We start from the raw sequence: 23,211 nt of genomic DNA, 5'->3' as shown, positions 1-23,211 counted from the left end.
CTTGTTCGTTTGTTGTTGTTGTTGTAGGGTTCGTGAGGCTGCAAGCAAGCGCTCGTATCGGCAGGCAAACCCCGATGCAGTGAGAGCTCGCGAGGCGGCTGCAAAACGCATCAAGCGAGCTCAGACCGAAGCTGCCGACGCGCGGTTTAAGCGCGACTTTCTAGACGAGATGCTTCGGCCTCTCTTTCGGGCACGGCGGGATCCTGTCGGCGAGCGCGCGCTGTCACCGCCCTGCGCGCTCTACGCTCCGCAGCCTTGTCAACAACCACCTCCTCCATCTGGTGACTCGTTGCGAAAGAGGAAGCGCGTCAACAGCGATTGCCTGTTATAGTGTCAGTCACGCGCGAGTGACGACGTCACTCACACCAGCGCCACCTGCGAGTGAGTCATCGAACTAGGCGATCACGTACCACGAGACACAAGGATGGACAGACCCACGGCTTTAGGAGCTTTGCCCCTAAAAGACGAGAGTCACAGCCCCGAAATACCGCACATAAACAACACAGTTCAGTAGCTCCGAGCACTTCATAATGGGAAGAGAAAACAAAGTCCAATGGAACTGCAGAGGCCTCAAAAAAATCTTGACGATGTATACGAAATACTGCATGCTAATCAGCCAAGTGTAATGTGTGTTCAGGAAACACATTTGAATTCCAAGCACACAAATTTCTTGAATAGTTACATGGTCTTCAGAAGGGACAGGGATGGCTGCACACACTCTTCTGGCGGTGTGGCCATAATTGCCCGGAAATCCTTAGCCTGCCACCCTGTCACTCTGAACACTGTCCTTGAGGCTGCAGCAATTCGAACAATAATATTTAATAGGTTGATAACGGTATGCTTTATATATATTCCTCCTGATCTTGCACTTTCGAGCTCTGACTTTGAGGTGCTGGTTGATCAGCTGCCCTAACCATACATCTAAACAGGCGACCTTAATGCTCACAATTTACTTTGAGGCTCTTCTCGTGCGGATGCCCGGGGTCGCCTGATAGAGAGGTTTCTAACATCCTCTGGAGCATGCCTTTTCAACAATAACCAGCCTACATACCCTACCATAGGACACAAGACATACTCTTACCTTGACTTGGCTATAGGCTCCGCAGTTCTCTCTCCTCTTCTCCAGTTGGGTGTGGGCACTGACCCATATGGCAGTGACCACTTCCCTACCTCACTAACATATATAGGTAAAGGCCCAAGCAGTTTATCATCCCATAATAGGTTGAATGAAGCACGAGGTAACTGGACCACATTTACAGAGACATCGAAACTACACTACACAACCATAAGACACCTACACGTAGATGAAGCCGCTCAACTCCTCACGGCGCACATCCTCGATGCCGCCGAAAAGTCTATTCCCCACGCCTCTGGTGCCCCGCGCAACCAGCGGAGGCCGTGGTGGAATGAGGACTAGGCGAGCGCGAGAGGCCCAGAACAAGGCGTCGGGTATCCTCCGTCGGTACCCTACGTCGGGAAACCTCCTGTTCAAACGGGCCAAGACGTTCGGAAAACGTGTGCGCCGTGAGGCAAAAAGAGATAGTTTGCGCTCATTCATAACATCTATAAACTCATACACAGACACTCCCTAGGTATGGACACGTATACGCAAACTCAAAGGACAACAGACACACAGCCTTCCCCTGGTCAGTACAACAGGGGACACACTGGAAGACCAGGCTAACGCACTCGCACAACACTTCCAACATGTGTCCAGTTCAGTACACTACACGAACACTTTTCTGAAGTATAAAGACTCTAGTGAAAAGAAGTCCCTACACGGCCACAAAACATCACAGACTTCTTACAACTCCCTGTTTTCCCTACATGAGCTGAGGTCTGCTCTGAGCACGTGTAAACCCTCAGCTCCAGGCCCAGACAACATGATATACACAATGTTAGAACACTTACACGCAGACACACTTGAAACACTTCTACATCTATATAATAAAATATGGCTTTCGGGGCACATTCCAAAGACATGGAGGGAGGCCATAGTAGTGGATTTTTCGAAGGAGGGAAAGGACCCGTCGTCCCCCTCATGTTACCGTCTAATAGCCCTGACGAGCTGCTTGTGCAAGCTATTCGAGAAGATGATCATTCGCAGGCTCGTGTACTTCCTTGAATACAACGGTCTTCTCGAGAGCTGCCAGGCAGGCTTCAGGGCGGAAAGCTCCCACAATGATCAACTTGTTGCGTTGGAATCCTACATAAAAGATGCCTTCATTCACAAACAGTTCTGCATTACAATCTTTTTTGATATGGAAAAGGCCTACGGCGCGGCATGGCGATACGGCATCTTGAGTGACTTGAAGTCATTCGGTGTTTCGGGCAACATGCTTAGCACTCTTTCTAGCTACATGTCTCAACGAACTTTCTCTGTGAGAATTGGTAGTGCACTTTCTAATGTACATGTTCAGGAAAATGGCGTGCCTCAAGGAGGTGTTTTGAGCTGCACACTCTTCATAGTAAAGATGAACTCACTCCGTAAGGCATATCTACCAACCATTTCTTGTTCAGTTTATGTAGATGATGTCCAAATATCTTTTAAATCATGTAATATGTCAGTCTGTGAACGGCAAGTCCAGCTCGGCATGAACAAACTTGCTGGATAGGCGGACACAAACGGCTTTAAGCTGAACCCCGTAAAAAGTACTTGCGTTGTGTTCACCCGTGTTCGCGGGATTCATGTGGACCCTGACATTACTCTAAACGGCGTGTCGATTCCTGTAAAAAAGGAGCCCAAGTTTTTAGGCCTAATATTCTACAACAAAGTAACATTTCTTCCTCATCTGAAAATGCTTAAGCAAAAATGCCTAAAAACTATGAATATCCTTAAAGTTGTCTCTCACCAATCGTACGGTGCAGACAAGCAGCTACTCCTGCGTCTTTATACTGCACTGGTAGGATCTCGCTTAGACTACGGTAGCGTCGTATATGGGTCTGCAACAAAAACGACACTTAAAATGCTTGACCCAGTTATGCATTTGGGGCTTCGATTTGCTTGTGGCGTCTTTCGCACCAGCCCTATTAAAAGCCTCTATGCAGAGTGCCACAAATGGTCGCTGTATCACCAGAGGATATACACTGACTTGTTGTATGGCTCTAAAATCATCTCCCTGACAAATCATCCTCTTAACTCGACCATTCATGATGCATCCTCACAGCAGCTCGGTTTAAACCGTCCATCTATTCCCATGCCGTTCCCTCTGAGAGTGAGAGCAGAAGCTTCTGAGCTAGCAGTGTCATTTTCATATATCCACAAGACAGCGATCATTGATTTTATTGCACCATGGCAAGCCAGGGATGTTTCTTGTGACCTGTCCTTTGTGCAGTTCGACAAAAACAGGGAACCAAGGGCAGCTATTATGCAGCATTTCCTCTTCCTACAGGATAAGTACCAGTGTGCAGAGTTTTACTCCGACGCATCAAAGACAGCTGATGCTGTTTCTTGTGCTGCGCATAGACCGAACTTTAATGTGGCAAAAAGAATGAACTTCCACAACAGCATTTTTACAGCTGGAGCACACGGCATTTTACTTATTTTAAACGACATTGTCCAACATCAAATTCCAAAGTCCATAGTTTTTACACATTCTCTTAGTGTTGTACGTGCACTTTTGTCTAGAAAACGCTCAAAAAATTATGTTATCTTGTTTTTAAGGGCCTTGTGGCGGCATACGCATCAAGTCTTGAAATAACAATATGTTGGGTTCCTGGCCATTGTGGAATAGCCGGGAACAAAACCGCAGATGAAATGGCCAGTGCTGCTACACTCTTGAATTCAGTGGGCATAGCAACACTGCCGTACACAGATATGAAGCCACACATCAGACATCAACTTCACAACACGTGGCAAACACACTGGAGTGAACAGACAGATAACAAGTTACATGTAATAAAACCTCACTTGGGACCATACGCTACTGACTCACACAACAGACACATTGAAGTTACCTTAGCTAGGTTGCGGATAGGCCACACTCATGTAACACACTCACACCTGCTCACTAGCTCTCCAAGACCTGGGTGTAGCAGGTGTGGGGAGGGCCTATCCGTAGTGCACATCTTAATCACATGCAAGGCACTCGACACAACAAGACTCAGACACTTCAAGAAACTATACAGACACATTCCGCTACACCCTTCGTTGTTTTTGGGTGATAATGCCATGGTCTCTGTGCAACGCGTTTTTAAATATTTGTCTGAACTAAACTTTTTAAACCTCATTTCCTATTATGCGTAATCAAAACTGGCCCTATACACCAGCCATCACCATTGCCATTAATTGATTTTAATTGTTATTCTGGCTTTAGTAGCCACTATTTTCTTCTGGACACTTTCGTTTGGCGCTCTTTGCCCCAGCTGGCTTTGCGCCAAAAAACTCCAACCATCGTCATCATCATCACATTTTATTTAATAAAAAAAGTCGTAGATTCGCTTGCTTGTTGTTCGTCACGAATTTCACCACACTGTCTTAGAGCTTACAAACGCCGTCTAAATGAGGGAATCCGCGTTGTACACTGTGCGACAACTTTGGCAAATCTGAGCAAGTCAAGTCCATTGGGAACATTGTCAGAGTCGCTAATAGGTACCACTTCTTCGGCATCGGTGATGTCCACCGCATCCTGCACTCGCCTGCCGTTGTGTAATTCGAAATGGCGCATGGGAATGCGGACAGCTCTCTAAACGCACTCTTGAGGCACTCAGCGCCATCGTCTTCGGTATCCGAACACCTCTCGTCTTGAGCCACGCAAGCAAGCCGCTTTGCACAAGACACGCTCCGGATCGGCCAGGCCGTCACCGTGCAGCCTTCACTTTACGTCCTTTGATGACAGTACCGCGCTCAAGAATTCAGCGAGAAATTTAAATAACTCTGCATCCTAGATATTTTTCCCGGCTTGTACCCGTCAAATAATGTACACTCATCGCTGAAACACGTGCCGCGGACGAAACTAACACGCACCACGCCGCATCGGTATCCCTGCGCGAGCCACCACTGGTAACCGCTCATGCACGCAAAAAATTAGCAGTGGCTTAGCTCAGCTATGCCAGGATATACGTAGCGTGAGTTAAGGTTCAGCTGGTTATTCTTAGGTTTCCTGGTTCTCTAGAATTAGCTTACTATCATGCTTACTGCTGCTAAAATGATTTCCAATTCAATCCAACACAGTCTAATCCAATCCAGTTCAGTCCGGTCCAGTCTAGTCCAGTCACTGCTCCTCGCGAATGCGCAGAACGGCTCTCCAGGAGCCACGCGAAACGGCTATCAAGCAGCTCCGGCGCAGCGTCAGACTTGGCTACTGCGCAATGGAGGCGTACAGCTGGCCACACGACGGCGCCAGTGCGTCTGCCGCGGCTATGACGTCACTCCTCTGGAATGCGAAGACCGGCGAATGTGCAGACCCAATTCTCTACACACGCGTAGTAGTTTTATTGGAGTTCCAATACAATACAATACAATACAATTTAATCCAATCCAATCCAATCCAAACACAATCCAATCCCATTCAATCCGACACAATGCTTCTCGCGAAACTGCTCAACCTCGGCCAGTGTAGCTTACGCTGCAAAAATGCGAGGAACCGAGAACTTCCGGTAGGTTACCCATCCATCGTTATTAGCTTCCGTACCAACTCCTCCACGCGTTCTCGCTGCCTTGGCTGCCAACAGGTGGCTGGCAGTATATTACAAATAAATAAATGTGGCTGCCCCCCATGCTAGCGTGCGATCAGCAGGTGCTCAAGGTATTCTTCCGTGTTTGAAGGTCATCCCAGCGACACGACGCCGCCCCATCCTCGCCGAATACGGCAACGCCTGCGAGGTGTCAATATCGAAACCAGCCCGTTTGGACAAAGCGCACTTGCTGCAGGGTCACTTGTAGCGTAGCGTTCGATATATCGAATCTGTCCGTGATCGGGAGTTCGATAGACGCGAATAACAGCGCTATACTTTTGCATGGGATTTTCAAGGGCATGTTGAAACTGTTCGATATAAACAATAATTCGATGTATGCGTTTTTGATGTATTTATGTTCGACTGTATAGCCAAGTATGAATGTTTCAGGTGGGGCTTGCATTGATCGTTGCTCTTTTTAAATGGTTTTTTGATATGTCCCAAGCTCATAAACCTTGTTTACGAGCCAATGAAGTGCAGACAATATTTCCTCTTTTTGTATTCATTTGCAGGCGCATGTCTCCACAAATGGGAATTATTTGATGAATTGTTCTGACGTTGACTAATAATTTTGTTTTTGGGTCGCGAAGATCCCTCACTAATACAAAAATCAATATCAAATTTGAAACTGTTCTTGTCGGGTTTTGTCTTGGTGAGCCACATATTTACTAAATAAAAGAAAGTATCTGACAACCGAAGGCGGGTTTCCGCATTTCGCACTTCCAAAATGTACACAATGAAAAGTTGAAGAAGACTACGACCACTTACGTGAACAAACACGCGAACAGAAGCCGCAATCGTTTGCCTGTTGCGATGACGCTGCGTTGATTCCTAACGGACGCCTGCGTTTCTAAGAAATGTAATGCGAAAAGGCGTTCGGTGAAACCTGGGTGTATCTATTGTTAGCGACCCCATTCAAGCGACCTACGGCATCACTGTAAAACCTACGGAACAGTTCTGTAACTTTTAAGAAAATGAAGCCGAGGAGCTTCTCCTGTGCCACCTGTGCAGAAATCGTAAATCCAAAAATTACTTCTAAATTTATTCGGTCAATTGAGGTGTTTCCAGTGGTTGCAAATATGAACTTTTATTTGTGTTGCCCCTTACTCTTGTCAGGGAAAGTCATTTTGCATAATGACTTATTAAAAGGAGATATGCGCTTAACCACAACTTGGAACCTATTTTTTATTTTGCTGAAAAAAATTTTTCGATTTTACGAGCGTGATTATTTTCGGTTTTACTGTCTTTGAAAAACTTTGTTCTCGGCAAGCGTATAATAGCTTCATTTCTCTTAACGTGTTTTTTCTGTGCCAACAAGGCTAAATACTCGGGTTTTTTTGGTTACCTTACGTGGTCTGTGCCGGTCAGTAACTTTGATACGAACGTTTGTAGCCATACTAGAATCAGATCCCCCATTAGACGTAAAGACAACATGGGTTTCAGTTACTTCTTTGAGATCAGGGCACACTTTTATCAACTCAGAAACGCTGTACACGTGTTGGGTTTTCATCTTTGAAGTGGTCTCTAAACAGATGACAAATTTCCCCTCCAGATGGGTCACTAGACTCCAGTTTGCAACCTGAAAGAAAAATGATTTAAATGACCACAGGAAAAACACGTGTAGCGTCTTATTTTTTGTAAAGCATCGACATATTGCTGGGCCTCTATTTTCTTAGATTTCCGGCTACAGGCAGTGGGGCTTCAGCTACGGATCCTTGTGGTCCATTTTTTTGCTTTTCCACATCAGCAAATTGGTCAATTACAATTTGATATTTTCTGCCACCTTCATATTTTGGACCGCTACTTCAGGCATAAAAAAAACCAAACCCGGGTGCCTGGGATTAGGTGTGTTTATCCGCCTCGCGAACTTACCCATTCGCTCACAGTGTTTCCGACGCAAATTTGTCCGTGCGTAGGTAGTGATACTGACCACATGAGGTAGTGATGCCTACGCACACAGCACAGGCGTTGCGCGTAGTTACACACTACGCTCCATTCGTGCACTTTCCCATACCTTAAAGAGGACTTTATGTGTGCGTAGGATTAAACAGCATGTAAGAAAAGTGGGAAATTATACCGCACCTGGTAAACTAAGCACTATACGTGTAAAAATTTGCAAGCTATGCGCTTACAGAAGTGAATGAGCGCGAAATGTCTAAAGTCTATGCGTTAAGACAACCTATCAGGGCACATCCTATGTTTCATTGAAACTACAGAATTGAGCGTAACTCGACTTATTATAAACTCAGGATAAGTCCCGCCGAATTTTTATGACGCGGAAGTAGCACACAAATAAAATGCACAAGAAGTTGAATCTTGAACATTTCTTAAAGGAGCCATGAAGAGAAAACAAAAGTTTGTTTTATTCGAAAGATTAGGTATTTCATAGTACCCCAAGCGCTTTCCCGGAAGCAAATCATGCTTTATTCACTGAGAAATAAGGCAATTTAAGCCAAAATTTTAAATCTCCCGCTAAAATTGCACATTCCGTGACGTGTACAATGGCGTCATAGAGCCGGTCCATGAAACAAATACTTAGTATGTCAACTCCATATAGCACCCACACGCGGGAGTCGATCCAGACGGCGGCCATTTTAAAAATACTAGTAAAACCTAGTGCACCCGCAGCCCTAGTCATGGAATCGCCTGATCCGGAGAACAAAACTCTCGCCGAGGAGCTCGGGCTTGCATTTAACAACCTCACACCACAAAAACGCTCAATGCTTCTAAGTGCACGAGCGGCAAGAGTTGTGGGGTACGCGGTGGACGGGAAAGCGACCATTCCGCGATAGCCACAACAGACGAACGCCCAGCCGTCGGCACCGCTGCCTCGTCAGCCCCGTCGCGACGGACGAATATAGACTGGTACGTATGTGCCGTATTTTCATTACGGTTAATAATAGTTCAATTTCAGGAGCAGTATCACTTATGCCAGTTGGCCGGTGTCGTGTATGGAAAGCCGTTCGCGCGAGCTCTCTGCTTCGACCAGAAAGATACGAGCGTCAATGCGCGGTGTTTACGGCATTTTTTTCCCCAAGGTTAGAGCGATTCGACGAAGTCGGCGACGAGCGCCAGCATGTCCAGGAGTGAGCTAACGTAAGGGTCCCTGCCGTAATCACTTCCTCGGAAATGAAGCGAGCACACTCGTACTTCCTTTAGCTCTCTTTCTCCTCCGTTTGCAAAGTTCACAAAACGTAGCCACTTGCTTCGCCTAGGTTCGTCGTTGGGCAGCACATGAAAGGAGATCTCCTCATCGGCGGGGATGTCGCACTCCCTCGACGATTTGCCCGTACTACATGGGCATTTCAAAACGCAGCAACGAAATTTCATTGTAAAGTACTTGAACAAACTGAAGTTTTCAGTGGTTGTAAACTCGAAACAAGCTCGTAACGACAGCAGCAAGCCAACACCATTCGAAACTTACGCGACGACTGGCACTATCTCGTCGCTTCTTGCTGTTCCTTACTCCCCTCGTTTCTATTTTTACCTTTGCTGGTTGGCGATATGACGGCCAACCTCCTGTGAAGGGATTATGATACGAAGCAAGGTCGCGGCTGTGCGCGCTGGAACGGTTCGTTGGTCCCGAAGAGCCTAGAACCCGAAAATTCGTCAGCGCGACGGTCAGCTGTCGAGCTCGGCCGGCGCTAGCAGCGCTAGTTTCGTACGCATTGGGGCACACGCTTGCAAGTTCGTTCGGACCTTCAACCGTTTACTCCACCGTTCTTTGTCATAAAAAGAATGCGCAGTATGTTTCACGGGCATTTAGCTCGCAATGCAAACTGTAAGCCCTGCCTAACATGCGTTTGCTTTTGCCGGCCTCCGCCAATCGCAGAGCATTCCCAAGTGACATCACAGGTTCTGTTGCGGAAAATGAGCTGGTGGGTCGCATGGTCATTTCCTTTTTTCCTAATTATGTAGCTTATTTAAGCGAAGTTTGCGTTATAAGTGGTGTCGTTATGGTTCTAACGAGGCAATCTTTCGAATGAACCAAACTTGTGTTTTCTCTTCATGGCTCCTTTAACAGAAGTCATCAGAACATCCTTTTTGGTGATTAGAGCAGATATATTTGGGAGCCCCATAACGATTAGCTAAGTGGACCGCTATGCAATTACTTATAGGTTTTGTCTATTTATGCTGTAACTGTAAACATACAGATAATATTTACGTTGTCATAAATTTCTAGGTCAAATGTATTTGTAGTACCTTAGCTTTTGCATATGTTTTTTTTTATTGCTGAGGAAACATTTAAAGGGAGAGAAAATCAATTTTCTTTCTATCCCATTTTTTTATCCCAAATGAAAGGGCATCACTTGAAACACCTTAACTCGGAACGGGTTTGCTGATAGCACTCTAGAATTTTTGAAATCAACTTTTTAGATCTGCCAGCCATACGTGTCCTGCCAAAAGAAATGGTGGCAACGATGACAGTGACCCGTGCTGCAAAATACTTTTAACTGCACGTGAGAATAGAAAAAGTAGTATTTGAGAAATTTCCCCGGCTAGAACCACAACAACGTGCAACCTTTCCTATTCCGTAATGCGGTTTTTGAATCACGTGTTGAAATCGACGAAGTTGTTAGCAACCTTTCAGACTTCAGAAGTCTTAGTGCAAAATTAAAGTTATTTCTACCTCTTTATTCAGGAATACCGTGCGGTTACCCCAATATACAAAACGGTGGCTTTATTGAGCTAGAGGACATGCACACCAAACAATCGGTTGTCTGTCCCCTTAATGAGCCGCCAACGCAGCCAAGATGGGCTGCGTTGGCTAATGCCATTTTTATATGTAGCTTATTTCTTTCGTACGTCGACTTGGCTAAAGCGGCTTCTATGGGGGACACATGGGTGGCAAGCTTAGAGAGGGAACCGCAGCTGACCAACGCGTCCAATAATGACAACAGATGGTGTGCGTCGATGGTGCGCATTAGCTGTGAGGGATAGCGCCAACAATACGCAGATGGGGAATGGAGAGGGTACACCGTAGCTGTTTTAGCTGTATGGATACTATAAGGTTCTTTGGTCCACATGCTCGGTCTATACGCACGACCCGGTCTCGTAGAAAAGCAGCTACGCTGTACGTGTTTTTTATACTCTCGAGTTGGAATTTATAAAAACATTGACTACGGTTGTACGAAAGCAATTATGTGAGATCTTGCTGAGAACTCGCACGAAACACCCCATCGAAGAACAGGCTGTTACGTCGAGCTCACCCTGAGATGACGGCAGAAAAAAGGTACGCTGTCTTATGGCACTCGTGAAACAGGAGCTGTTTGCTGGGCTTGTGCGCACTCAAACGCCTAAGTACCACATGTGATTGGCGTATACCTATTTCAGCGCATCGCGGCACGCGTTATGGAGAGGGGGGCAGACAGATATCTGCGAGTATGGCAAACAGTACTTAAGCGTAAAAACGAGAAGATGCAAATTTCGCGGAAACAAAAGATGTGTAACAAAACTAAGTTCAGTAGAGTTATGGGGGTTGTAACATTTTTGAAAGTCTTAAGTTCCTTCTTTTAGAGACTGAAGAGAACTGCGTAGTTAATTATAATATAAATTTCCTGCGGGCGCAACTGCTTCGCAATTTTAAAACGTCCACATACTATTTTACGCTGGACAACAAAATAGGAGAGCCTATTTCCTAAGCAGCGCCCCCTTACGGGGCACCTTGGGCAATCATTGTGGCGGTGAGTTGTGCACCGCGCACCCCGAGCCCCCAAACGTTGGCTGGAACCAGCCGTTCCGATGTGTTCGCAGGCGGAGGATTGGAAACCGCGAGCAGTGGCCGTCGGAATTTTGGCGAAGCACCGGCGAACGGGCTCCATGTTTGTTTACCTCCCGGAACCTTGCTGCGTACCAGGTTAACCCAGTCGACTGAGCCCCCCAATCTGCGCATTTATACCTTAGCGCATGGTAGTATCAAAATCTTCAATTCAAACTCATTGGTCCCAGAAAAGCGCGCGCTCCGAAGCACCAAAGTCACTTACCAACCACTCTGCAACCCAGAACGTTTTCTCAAATATTTCGTGACGCACTACTTTTAGCTGGGTGTAATAGGTGCAAGCATATTCCTATCTGATTTTGACCAATATGTGAAATTCGTCATTCGCAGCTATTATATGGCAAAGAAGTTATCTGGCGACGTGTCTGTCGATGTTTACACTAAAGAGCATTCAGAGAAACTGCTGAACCAGACAAACATGTGGGAGCTGAGAATGGCTGTCTCCGTGCACCACCGCATTGTGAAATGGAAACACCTCACCTGGAGTAATTTCTGAAATAGAACTGTGGCACTAAACCGAAGACCTTCTTGAAGGCCGCGGGTCGAAGGTGTAATTGCAGTGAAACAAATTAGCATTAGACACGAGAGCAAAGAAATTAACATTATTGTATTGATAGAGCCTTGATTGATCAAGCGGATTTATTTACAGTGACGAGATGCAAAAACAGTCCAGCAAGCATACCGGGAAACGGCCAAGCACAGTCACTACCCTAATTTCTTTTGTACAAATGCGCAGTGCGCTTGGCAAATACTGTTCGTTGTATTGTATTATTTCTTGGACAACATCACTTGTGGAGACTGTTCCGTAACCGTATCTTTACTTTTGACTAAAGCACTTTCCGGAGACCGTTAAATCAGCGTTCAATTCCGGTTATTTTTGTCCAAGTATACCAAATCCTATACGCGTAGAGTGTAAGCGTTAGAGACATCGCACAAGCTTAAGAGGCGCTGTGTTTGTACCCTTGCTCGTCCTTGTCGTTCTAGCGCTGGCTGCTTTTCAGTATGGAGAAGGATGTTGACACGTGAAAAATCTTCACAGCATTAACATTCAACTGAAATCTGCACCAGCAGCATATTGAAATACTCATACTGCAAGTGCCCTCACGTGGTATTTCCCCAGGTTTTTGAGGTTTTCATGGTTGAGGCACAACCGACACACTTGAAAGTGTCTAAAAGCATAGCCTTTCCTCAAGCGCGGATAAAACGTGCTGTTTTCTTCAATAGGGTTTCAACAAACTGCCTGGTTTATTATCATATCAGGGGATATAGGTGACGCGAGCCTGACAGGTTAGACACGCACACGCAGCGGGAGTTCAATCTCTTGAGCGCCAGAAAAATACATCCCAAGAAAAACAACACCGAAGCACAATAGACACACCATAAACACTACACTAGGTTTTACCGGCTCTGACAGCGTGGTTTCATAATTTGTGGGTACGAAAAATTTGTTTTGGTCGTTTTGCTTGGTTTTGTAACACTCCTGATTTACATACGTCTCCCGGCTGTTACGTCTTGCTAGAGAAAGTGTTGGACGAGAAAAGCTTACACTTCTTGATGCGGTTGTTTCACGTTTAACACCTTGACAGCAGCTGCAATTTCTTGGAGGTGTATAGTAATTTCAGGTCACACAGCTTAGAAAGATGGCAACCTCATTGAATTTTTTTAGTTGCGACTGAGATGATAGTTTTCCTTGAGCATTTTGCGACCAGAGTACAGTGAAGTTTCACGTTTAGAAGACACCTTTCGTGCTTACTGCTGCTGATTCTACGTCATGCTTCATGTTTTTACAAAGAAAAAGTTTTCAGTTTCGTGAAGCCATTTGTTTGACGAAAGATAGGAAATGGCACCTCTGCGGGCATTAGAAAGATGGCAACCTCATTGAATTTTTTTAGTTGCGACTGAGATGATAGTTTTCCTTGAGCATTTTGCGACCAAAGTACAGTGAAGTTTCACGTTTAGAAGACACCTTTCGTGCTTACTGCTGCTGATTCTACGTCATGCTTCATGTTTTTACAAAGAAAAAGTTTTCAGTTTCGTGAAGCCATTTGTTTGACGAAAGATAGGAAATGGCACCTCTGCGGGCATGTTGTGGCACCCGATAATTAGGACGACAGAAGTTTGAGAGGACCTTTCGACCCAGAAAAAATGCATATGAAAATCAGCTGCATTTAACCCTCGCGCGCACCAGTGATATCCCTAAGTGGTGTGCCCGCTGTATTGCAAGTGATTTTATGTGCTGGCGCTTAAGAGAGACGCCCGCAGCCACCGCATGGTATTACCTGAGTAACTAAAGTATGAGGCCCTGGGTCCGCCAGTGTCACCACTCACCATCACTGTTCGCTGTGTAAGGGCACCGGATATGTGTTAGACCCAGCGAAGAGCAGGTGGTATTTTGCCACTTTTTCTTGTTTTGGAAAATCTAAATATGTTTGCTCAGCTAACCTGTTGTATTTATAGAAATATTGTTGTGTATATGAACAGCAATATTTCTGAAATATTCGCAATAGTTTTCTCGCTTCTGTCGCAAGGTTCCACAGGTAAATTCTCCCTTAGGCCCACATCGTAGTGCAGTATCAAAGGGCTGACAATAACCGCTTGTCGAAGGTCGTGTAAAGAGCAACAATTAACGTGCGAAAATCCCCGCATGCAGCTTTGTTCTAACGAAAAGTACGATTCACGTGCGGGGTACTTCAAACGATCCGATCCACTTCCAGCTACCAGAGTCGGTGTAATCCTGTTTTAATGGCGCACCTAAAACAGACAAACGTTTTTCCCTAGTGATTGAACGGTTCTACCACTTTAAAGTTTTATTTTTACGCTTAGCATGCGACTGCACTTCCTTTCAGGTTGTTCCTTACCACTTCGTCTTGTTCCTTTATGACATCAACGATGATCAAAGACCGCCTCGGCAGTGGCACTGTTGCTCGTACTTGTACTGTCCGCGTCTCGGTGATGGTCTCCGTTTTGTAATCTCTCCAGTAACGTGTGGAGTCCTGGGTTCCGGCCACCGTGAAAATGCCCGTGATGCCCGCCATTACACTAGTCAAAGCGTTTAGCTCGTTTGTGTTTCTAGTCCACACCTTAAACACGTTTGTCACCTCCACCTTGTCAACGAACGTCATCTTCTCATCAGTCTTCTTCTTAGTGTGGTCGTACGTGAGTCTGTGCACGTGAGTTACTTTTGTTCTTACTTCCATTCTCCGCTTTTCAATATGAACCGAATCTCGCCACCAGTGTATTTTTGCTCTAGAATAAATATAAATGAGAGTGAATATAAGCGAGCAACAAAAAAAGTAGCGATAGGCTTCTTAAAAGGGTTTCAGTTCATAAAAGCAGAACATCGTACAATGAATTTCAGAGATAACATGGTTTGTTAATGGTTTAATGTATTCCAAAATTCGGCGGCTGAAATCAGCGCACATTGAATAAAAAGGAATAAAGGATCTACACTTTCATAGAACGCCCTGTCTTGGTAAAGAACACCTGATAGAAATAGGCAGGTAAAGACTACGGCCATTCTGAATTTGTGGGATTTTCAATGACGGAAAAGTTTCAGCGGTAAATGATAATAAACAGCTGCCAATGTTATTTCAACCAGGTCAATAAAAATTCGGACACAAATGTGCTCACTAAAACATTAACTAGTTGTTTTGAGTCAAAATATAGGCCCTTGCTTACCTATGCAGCGCGAATAGATGAAAAAGAAAACACTAGCGTAGGCGAAATAACGGGAAGACGCACACCTAAGACGCAGCACATACGTGCCGTGGCCACAAAACTTACAGAGTACATAGACGCACGTAATAACATTCTCGTCGACTTCAATGAAAGTATAAAGTCGGGGTTGCGGAACTGAAGTCAGGCCAATTTTCGAAATCCTAATGTGGACTTTATTAAACAGATAATTTCATTTTGATCAATTGATACAACGATCAGTTCGCGTGAAAATAGAGGATATTCTAAACACATGGTTAAAAGAGTGCAAGGGACAGGACGAGAAAAGCTGACAAGGACAGATACTGACTGACGACGAAAAGTTGACATGGACAAATAGTGACTGACGACGAAATTTTTGTCGTCTCTCAGCGCCCGTCCTTGTCAGCTTTTCTCGTCCTGTCACTTGCGCTGTTTTAACCATGGATCCTTACCGAGTCGCTCAGCTTCGCACTCTTGTTCATTATAAATAGTCAAACACGGCAAAGCACCCCACTCGGCATTCTGTCTCTTTACTTACTGTAATACCTTTCTCGGGATCTGTATCGCGCTTCTAAGTGGTTGCCCAGAGTATACCATTAAAAATATTTAAGTAGACTGTGCTGAGTGTGCTGAGTGTACTGAGCTTGAGCCTAGCAACCATTAGCGCGAGTACTCTGTGAAGCGTAGACAGCTGGGCTGTACTACTGGAGAACTTATCACGGCTTTAATGGGATATTGTTTGATTAAGTGGGATTAGAAGAGCAGGTTGATAGCAGGGGTTGATAGAAGGGGTTGATAGAAGGGGTTGATAGCGGGCATATTTTATGCTATCGGGAGTACGAGGAAAGGAGCGAGTTAAGGGAAGACCTCAAAACACACAATAGGCTGAGAGAGAGCAAAAATAACAATATCGGTTTTGACGCGAAGTTACACTTGGACCATGAGGTGCGTCGTAATATAGAGCTCCACATTGTGTTCCACCACTTTGAATCTTTAACTTGCGCCTAAATTTGATCTACGTGAGTTTTCGCTTGCCACCTCCATCTGAAAAGCGGTAAGCAAAAGTGGTAACCAAACATGCGGCCCGAGGTTCACCAGCACTACACCTTATTCACTGGTTCACCGCGGCGGGATATAGCAGGGGGCGTGCAGCATTCTGTAGCGTTAGCGCAATGGTTGGAACCATTAGAGAGTTTTATCTTAGCGGCTTCCGTACGCTACGCTAAGGTTAGCAGGTACCGGGACCCGACTACGCATGCGCGCGCGAACACGCTATTTATTCCGCCGGTCGGGGCGAAAACGTGTTTTAGCGAAGCGGGCTGCCGTAGCGTGAGTTCCGTACGCCGGTAGCGGAGCGGGGTGTGCCAAAAATTTATTCGCGCAGTTACCAAAAACTGGCAATTCGTTACCACGTAAAGCATTTGAAGTCTAAAAGCCATCATACAAAAAAGCATAAGCATTGTTCTAGCCTGTATTTGCTGTAATACTTGTGTGCGTTCATAAAAGCAATTGACAGGTAGCGGCATATGCTGCGGCGTCTTCAACAGCGTTGCGTCGTGCTCGTCCAGGTCCTGTCAGTCCTGTCGGTCCTGTCTTTGCCGTCTTCGCGGCGCACGGGCGAATAGGCATCGATGTTTCTTTTGGTGTGCTGCGCGGCCAACTTCGTCATGCCGTACAGCCTGCTGCACGATCCCCTGCTGCTCAATACGCTGACCTGGCGCGAGATAGAAGAAATTTACTTCCTCGTTTCGCAGCCGGAGCCGTACTGCTTCACCGCGCAGTACGGCCTTCTAGATGTGGCCAATATTAAGCGGCGCAAGTTCGTGGAAATCTTCAGATTCGAGAGAGAAGACATTTGTGAGCTGCTCACCACCCTGAAGATTCCGGATGAAGTGATAACCGCCCAGCGTGTCAGAGTGTCGGGCATGGAGGCCCTATGCATGACGCTGCGGCGCCTCGCTTACCCGAACCGCTTGTGCGAGCTGGAGGTAGAGTTTGGTCGGCACGGGACGGTGATATGCAGCGTGGTGAACAAAGTCTTGTCCCACATCGAGTATTACTTCGCCCACCTCCTGTCGGACATGAGCAACCACGATTGGATGACCCCGTCCCGAATGCACGAGTTTGCTGAGGTGAGAGTACCTTTCCGTTGGTGCGCTGAGTGCACTTTTAGAAACGTTCGTTTTTCGCAGGCCGTCGATGCGAGGGTTGCGCCGCTGAGGAGATGCTGGGATTCATCCACGGCACGGCGAGCCGGATTTGCCGGCCGACGATGGAGCAGCAGGAGTTGTTCTCCGGGCAGAAACGGTTTCACGTCGTGAAATACCAGGCGGTGATGTGCGCAAACGGCATCATCTGCGAGCTGGACGGACCTTACAAAGGAAGGCGACATGATGCTGGTATGTTATTTTATTGTATTGATTGCCTGGTATTACCAATCAGAGTGCAAAAAGTATAGTTGGAGGGTTTATTGCCCTTTCGGGGAAATCGTAATTTCGAGCATATCGTATTTTATTGTGGTGTGCTTTCATGCAGCAACACAGCGAATATAGGAGATGGCGCATGTAGTTTAACAGTACCTTTCTGTCATTCTGCGGGATGCGAAACTACTTATTCTACATATCGAGGAAATGCGTAAAAGCAATGATGCACTAGCACTCTTCTCCTGCCTATTTTAAGGTAGGGATACAAGTGGTAGGTTATGTATTTTTAGCAGTTCAGGAAAGTCCTGTTTGTAATACAAAAATGTTATGCATCAAACGGCATTGGCAAAATTGAATTTAGTGCTACATCTACGCCTCCACCTTGTCTCTGAATTGTTGCAGATGAGCCCCACGTAAATGTAAACCTGGTATGTTTAGTGTGACCAGTGTGTGCTTGGACCACGAGTGCACATAAGCTACTCTACTGTATTCATTAAAAGCCACATGCATGACAAATTATCATTGATGATATGCGGGCTAAAAATTTTTTTGATGCTAGTAATGCATTTCAGGGTAAGTTCATAGCAGTTTGCGTGAGCCTGGGCTCTCACTTAAAAAATGAACATCGCAGTTTGTTCCCACTGCTCTGTCATTGTCAAAGCGGTCAGTCTTGAACTGTTGTGTTTTACATAAAGTCGCTGCACCGTTGAAGTATTGATTAGGAAAGGTCGCATATCACGTGCGTAGCAAATCAAAAATGAATGGCATGAACATCAACGCTTAGCCAAGGAAGGGAGATGGGCCATTGAGGAAAAATTGAGAACGAGGGACGGGTACAGTGTGACAATATCTACACCTGGAAATTCCCAGTTCTCAAGAATAAGGACTACTCAGGATTGAATATAACTATGTGCGTATCTTTATTGTACCACAAACATGGTTACACTGAGGTGAAGTGTTGCAAAATACATATGTTTCACATGCATAACGCAATGGTCTTTTTTCCTGCATCGGTTGCGCCAAGCGGGTGCCATGGCAAACTAAACTCCAGGCAGTCCTGCCTGTGCATGAAACATCCTCATCGCTTAGTCCTGCCCTTTTACTCGTCTTTTCTTCTTTTCACATGAAGGCCACGGAAGCAGGTGCACATTTCTGGGACACTTAACTGCAGTGGGTGAAATGCTGTTTTCTGTTTTCGTCTTGTTACCTCCTCAATGCTAGGCATGCGCTGAACACACAGCATGGACAGTCTCAAATGTGTGCCCATTTTCTTGTAATCTTTCTGTGTGTGTATGTGTGTAGGTGCTTGATGGGTGGGTTTGATTGACACCCTGATCAATCAAATCCAAAAAACATGGCGGTCAGATAGCAGAAATTATCCCAAAAATCATCTTCTCGAAAGTCACATTTTGGGATTGCACATTTTATATTCGGCACGTTTCGATCGTTTCCTTGCCTAAAACCGTTGCAAAGTGCCATAGAAAAATGCTTGCAAACTGAAGTGACTAGCTAGTTGCGCAAGTTGACGAAACAATCTAAATTTTTAGTTCGGTGTATCTCCAGAACGACACTACCGGGTGCGGCTATCTTGATATGGTTAGATTGGACGAGTTGTCATCTGCATTGCGGTCACATTTTTTGTCTTGCACACACACCCAAATGGCAGAAAAAAAGAAACACGGTGAAACGATGAAAACAATAGCTTCTATTAACGCACAATTGGATCTATGCCGGGTTCACAAAAACGGCTGTCCTGATCTTTTTTTTCCACATAACTTGGCGGGATAGTACCCTTGCTGCTATTCGTGTGTTCAAAGAGCAGCACAGTCTGGACTTTTATTCCACGAGGTAGTCGACTGACAGACCCTATGAGACCCTACAATTTCAGCGTGGAATACCGTCGTCTGTCATGACGCACAGCAGCGAACCAATGCAGGATTTGTTACTAATAACGAATAGCCCTACGCTGCCTACTCGTTTAGTCATGGCGTTGTAATTGTGTTTTTCGAGTCGCCCTTGCCCTGTCGTAGTTGTGGCTGGCCGCTATGAACGGACTATGAGGGCTTCGTTCTTTGCTGAGCGCTCACGTTGCGACTGTTCCGACTTTCTAAGCAATTTGTTAGAGGGACAAAAGCATACGTAAAGACACTGCTCTTGTTCCGAACAAACTTCGTTGCCTTGCAGACAGTAAAATATTCTTTGCGCTTCCCCTCCAGTGAAAGAAAGCGAAAATGATCTTAATTCCGAAACTGGGAAAGCCGCCAGACCCAGACAACCGGAGACCATCTCGCTGACGTCCTGCGTCGGCAAGGCCCTAGAGCACGTCGTCCTCAACAGATGGCAGAAGTTCCCAGAGCGAACAGCGGCCTTCCCACACTCTGTAGTCGGGTTCAGGGAGCACCTCAGCACTCAAGACGTCATGCTTCAGATCACGCACCAAGTAATCGAAAGCCAAACTGTCGGCAGCAAAGCCATACTGGGCCTAGACCTACACAGCGCTTTCGATCAAGTCGACCACGCCGCGATCCTGCGACAAGTCTCAAAATTCGACCTCTGGGAAGGAAGCAATAACTACGTGAGAGACTTCCTCTGGGGCAGAACCGCTGAACTTCTGGCCGGAGATCTCAAGGTGGGCGAACGTAGCACGGGAAACAGAGGCACCCCGCAAGGGTCTGTCATCTCCCCGATGCTGTTTAATCTCGTCATGACAGGAGTGGCACGAAGACTGGAGAAGTTAGAAGACGTCGAACACACGATCTATGCAGACGACATCACCCTGTGGGTGTGTAAAGGAAACGACGGCCACATCGAGACGACCCTCCAGAGAGCGGTCAAAGAGATAGAAGACTACCTCCAAGACACGGGGCTCCGGTGCTCGCCAAAGAAGTCCGAGCTGCTCGTGTACCAACCACCGAGAAGGCAACGACGCCACACAGAGACAGTGCGATCAGATCACGATCCGGACTAGGGGCGGTACTGTCATACCAACGGTACCCAAGATAAGGGTACTCGGGATGGTGATTGAGGCCAGCGGAAGAAACACGGGGAAGATCAACCGTCTGACGAGCAAGGCGGCGAACGCCTGCAGTATTTTCAGAAGAGTTACCGCGAAAAGAGGGGGTATGAGGGAAGACAACTCCGTCCGGCTAATACAAGCCGTCATGATACGTCACGTAACATTGGTGGCGGCCTAGCACCAGTGGTATAAGAGCGAGAAGAAAAAGATTGACATTCTCATAAGAAAGGCGCACAAGGCAGCACTCGGTCTTCCCGACACGGCAAGCACCGAAAAGCTGCTTGAGATGGGAATTCACAACACGCTCGAAGAAATCATCGAAGCCCAGCAGACGTCCCAGCTCGAGCGACTGTCGAGTACGAAGGCCGGCCGACACATCCTTTGAGAAGCTTCGAATTGGGTACCACAATCAGCAAGGAGTCAAGACCACGCTGCGCGAAGACGTCCGTCGGGATCTACGCGTGGATCCAATCCCGAGAAACGTGCACCCGGAACACAACAAGAGCAGACGCCGAGCCAGAGCCAAGGCCCTCACCAACAAGTTCGGGGAGGACCCCGGCACACAGGTGTCGAATCATCCATCAGTGCGGACAGAGCGAAACACGAATGCAGGCTCACATTTGCCTGCACCGAAGCAACCCTGCCGCATAAATGTTCGGTGTTAACGGTGGCAGTCTTGACCGAAACGTGAAACGTATCTCTCATAATAGTGTACAAAAAAGATGCATTGCCAAGGAGATAGCCAATAACTTCATAATTGCACGTAACTTCCGTTGCTTACCCCGTCATTCTTACTGGTGTAAAAAGAATGTGCACTACATTTAAGTGCAAATAGCACATTCCACAAGCTTATAAGGCTCGCCTAACTTGCGTTGGATTTTCCGGGCTCTCAGCCAATAGCCCAGCTGCCCATAATACGCCGTGTTCTAGTGCAGGAAATCAGCTAGGGCATCATATGGCCATTTTCCTTTTTCGTAATTATAGAGCCTATTTGAGTGAAGTTTGTTTTAAAAGTGGTTTCAGTGTTACCTTAACCAGGCAATCTTTCAAATGAAATAAACTTGCATTTTGTCTTCATGGCCCCTTTAAGTGCAAGTTACAAGGAAACGGCTGCATACAATTGTTTGCATTTTTGCAGGTATCCTTAAGGATTCTGGACTGTACGAAAAGTTGGAGCAGGTGACGCAGGACCAGCGGCTTGTCATCTATGGGGATCCGGCATAACCACTCCGGCCGCTCTTGATGAAGCCTTATGGAGGCTCGTCCCTGAAGCCCCACGAAGCCCGCTTTAACCGCCGAATGAGTACGGTGCGGCAGGCAGTATAGTGGGGCTTTGGCAATGTGGCTCAAGAATTCGCCCTCGTTGACTTTCACAAAAATCAAAAGTTCTCACTGCAAAATCTGGGGCGTAAGTACAAGGTCTCCAACCTCCTTGCAAACTTCCACACATGCCTGTATGGGAGCCAGGTGACCGGGTTCTTTGGTGTTAGTGCTCCAGCACTCAATGAGTACCTGGTGCCTTTCCCATCGTGTACTTAACTCTTTCGTTACCGGCACAAGTATGCGGGTTCAGTTCCCGTACACAGCGGCCGCTTTTCTCATGTGCAGGTGAAAAGCAAAAACGCCTGTGTGTTGGAGATTTCGGCGCACGCTAAAGATCACCGGACACACGCAAGTAATGCCGCAGTCATCAGGTATTAGGCATGTTTTGTTAATAAATACAACGCGAAGTCAAAAACAAACCTTTCCCTGGCAGCACCTATTGTAGTCTGAGGCTTTTGAATGGGAGAGTCTTCCTCATAACTAAAATTTGACGAATAGCAGGGGCGAAGTCCCTCAAACTGCTGTCTGCCTTTGCAGCCAGTGCAGTGAAACAGGAGGTCATTTTTGCCCAACTCGCCGCTACTTTGGGTGCAGGTTTCACTCGCGATGCTGTCTACCCACGCGAAATGTAAACAAACGACAACGAAAATAAAAAAGTCTGTTGCCGAGGAACACGCCAGATGGCGTGAGTGGTCCGAATAGCGCCGTTTTTCCTCTTTACGGGAGGTTTGGAGATTGTCGTTCACCCGTGATGGTGTGGCCCCGAAAGAGTTAAGACAGGGTACTGCACAGTCATGCATGACCCGTTTTGTAATGCCTTTTGTTTCTTAGAGTTTCTTGCATATTAATATTTTGCTAGTGTTACACTTTCATTCGTAATCATTACTACTTTATTTTCCGCATGCTTTTGTGATATTTTTGGTGGACGTGTCTAGTTCATTTGATTTTTTTCTCTTGCAGCTCGTCCCTGTTGTGCATCCATTTGTGTTAATATTACTAGTTGCGTTATTTTTTGCACGCTGTTGTATTGTATTTTGTTTACTTGTCATGTCCATCTTGTATGTTTTCTGAAAAGGCCATTTGCTGAGCTTTCATCATCCAATACTTGGTTGCTGGTTGCTGCTAACGGCTAGGACTTTTTCGTCTAGGACTAGGACTTCTTGGTTGCTGCTAACGGCTAGGACGTTTTCGTTTCACTTTGTTGGTTGTGCAGTAAGCACATAACCCAAATCACCCTGGTTTCCAAGCTGAAACGTCTCAGCTTCCGGAGGCCATGTTGTTCTTTGCAAGTCATAGTG

General features: G+C 46.3%; 1 long non-coding RNA gene and 1 pseudogene across 2 annotated transcripts in view; one reads left to right on the top strand and one right to left on the bottom strand.

Annotated features, from left to right (window-relative positions):
* Positions 1-6,863: 6,863 nt before the first annotated feature.
* The window catches only part of LOC144167355 (uncharacterized), a 34,882-nt gene continuing 18,534 nt past the window's right edge, over positions 6,864-23,211 (bottom strand). The window contains exons 5-6 of one of the 2 annotated variants that reach the window (XR_013321965.1): positions 14,314-14,701; positions 6,864-7,255 (exon numbers count right to left, since the gene is read on the bottom strand). This is a non-coding gene — a long non-coding RNA (uncharacterized LOC144167355). The remainder of the gene's footprint in view (positions 7,256-14,313; positions 14,702-23,211) is intronic. The other variant, XR_013321964.1, reaches the window with a different exon arrangement.
* Positions 16,819-22,202, top strand: LOC144167353 (uncharacterized; annotated as a pseudogene).

The sequence above is a fragment of the Haemaphysalis longicornis genome, unplaced genomic scaffold, assembly GCF_048455015.1.
Source record: "Haemaphysalis longicornis isolate Haplotype H1 unplaced genomic scaffold, Haemaphysalis longicornis Haplotype H1 scaffold_2, whole genome shotgun sequence".
In the NCBI taxonomy this organism is placed as follows: domain Eukaryota; kingdom Metazoa; phylum Arthropoda; class Arachnida; order Ixodida; family Ixodidae; genus Haemaphysalis; species Haemaphysalis longicornis.
Note: the sequence above shows the minus strand (reverse complement) of the source record. Positions and strands in the feature narration are given on the sequence as shown.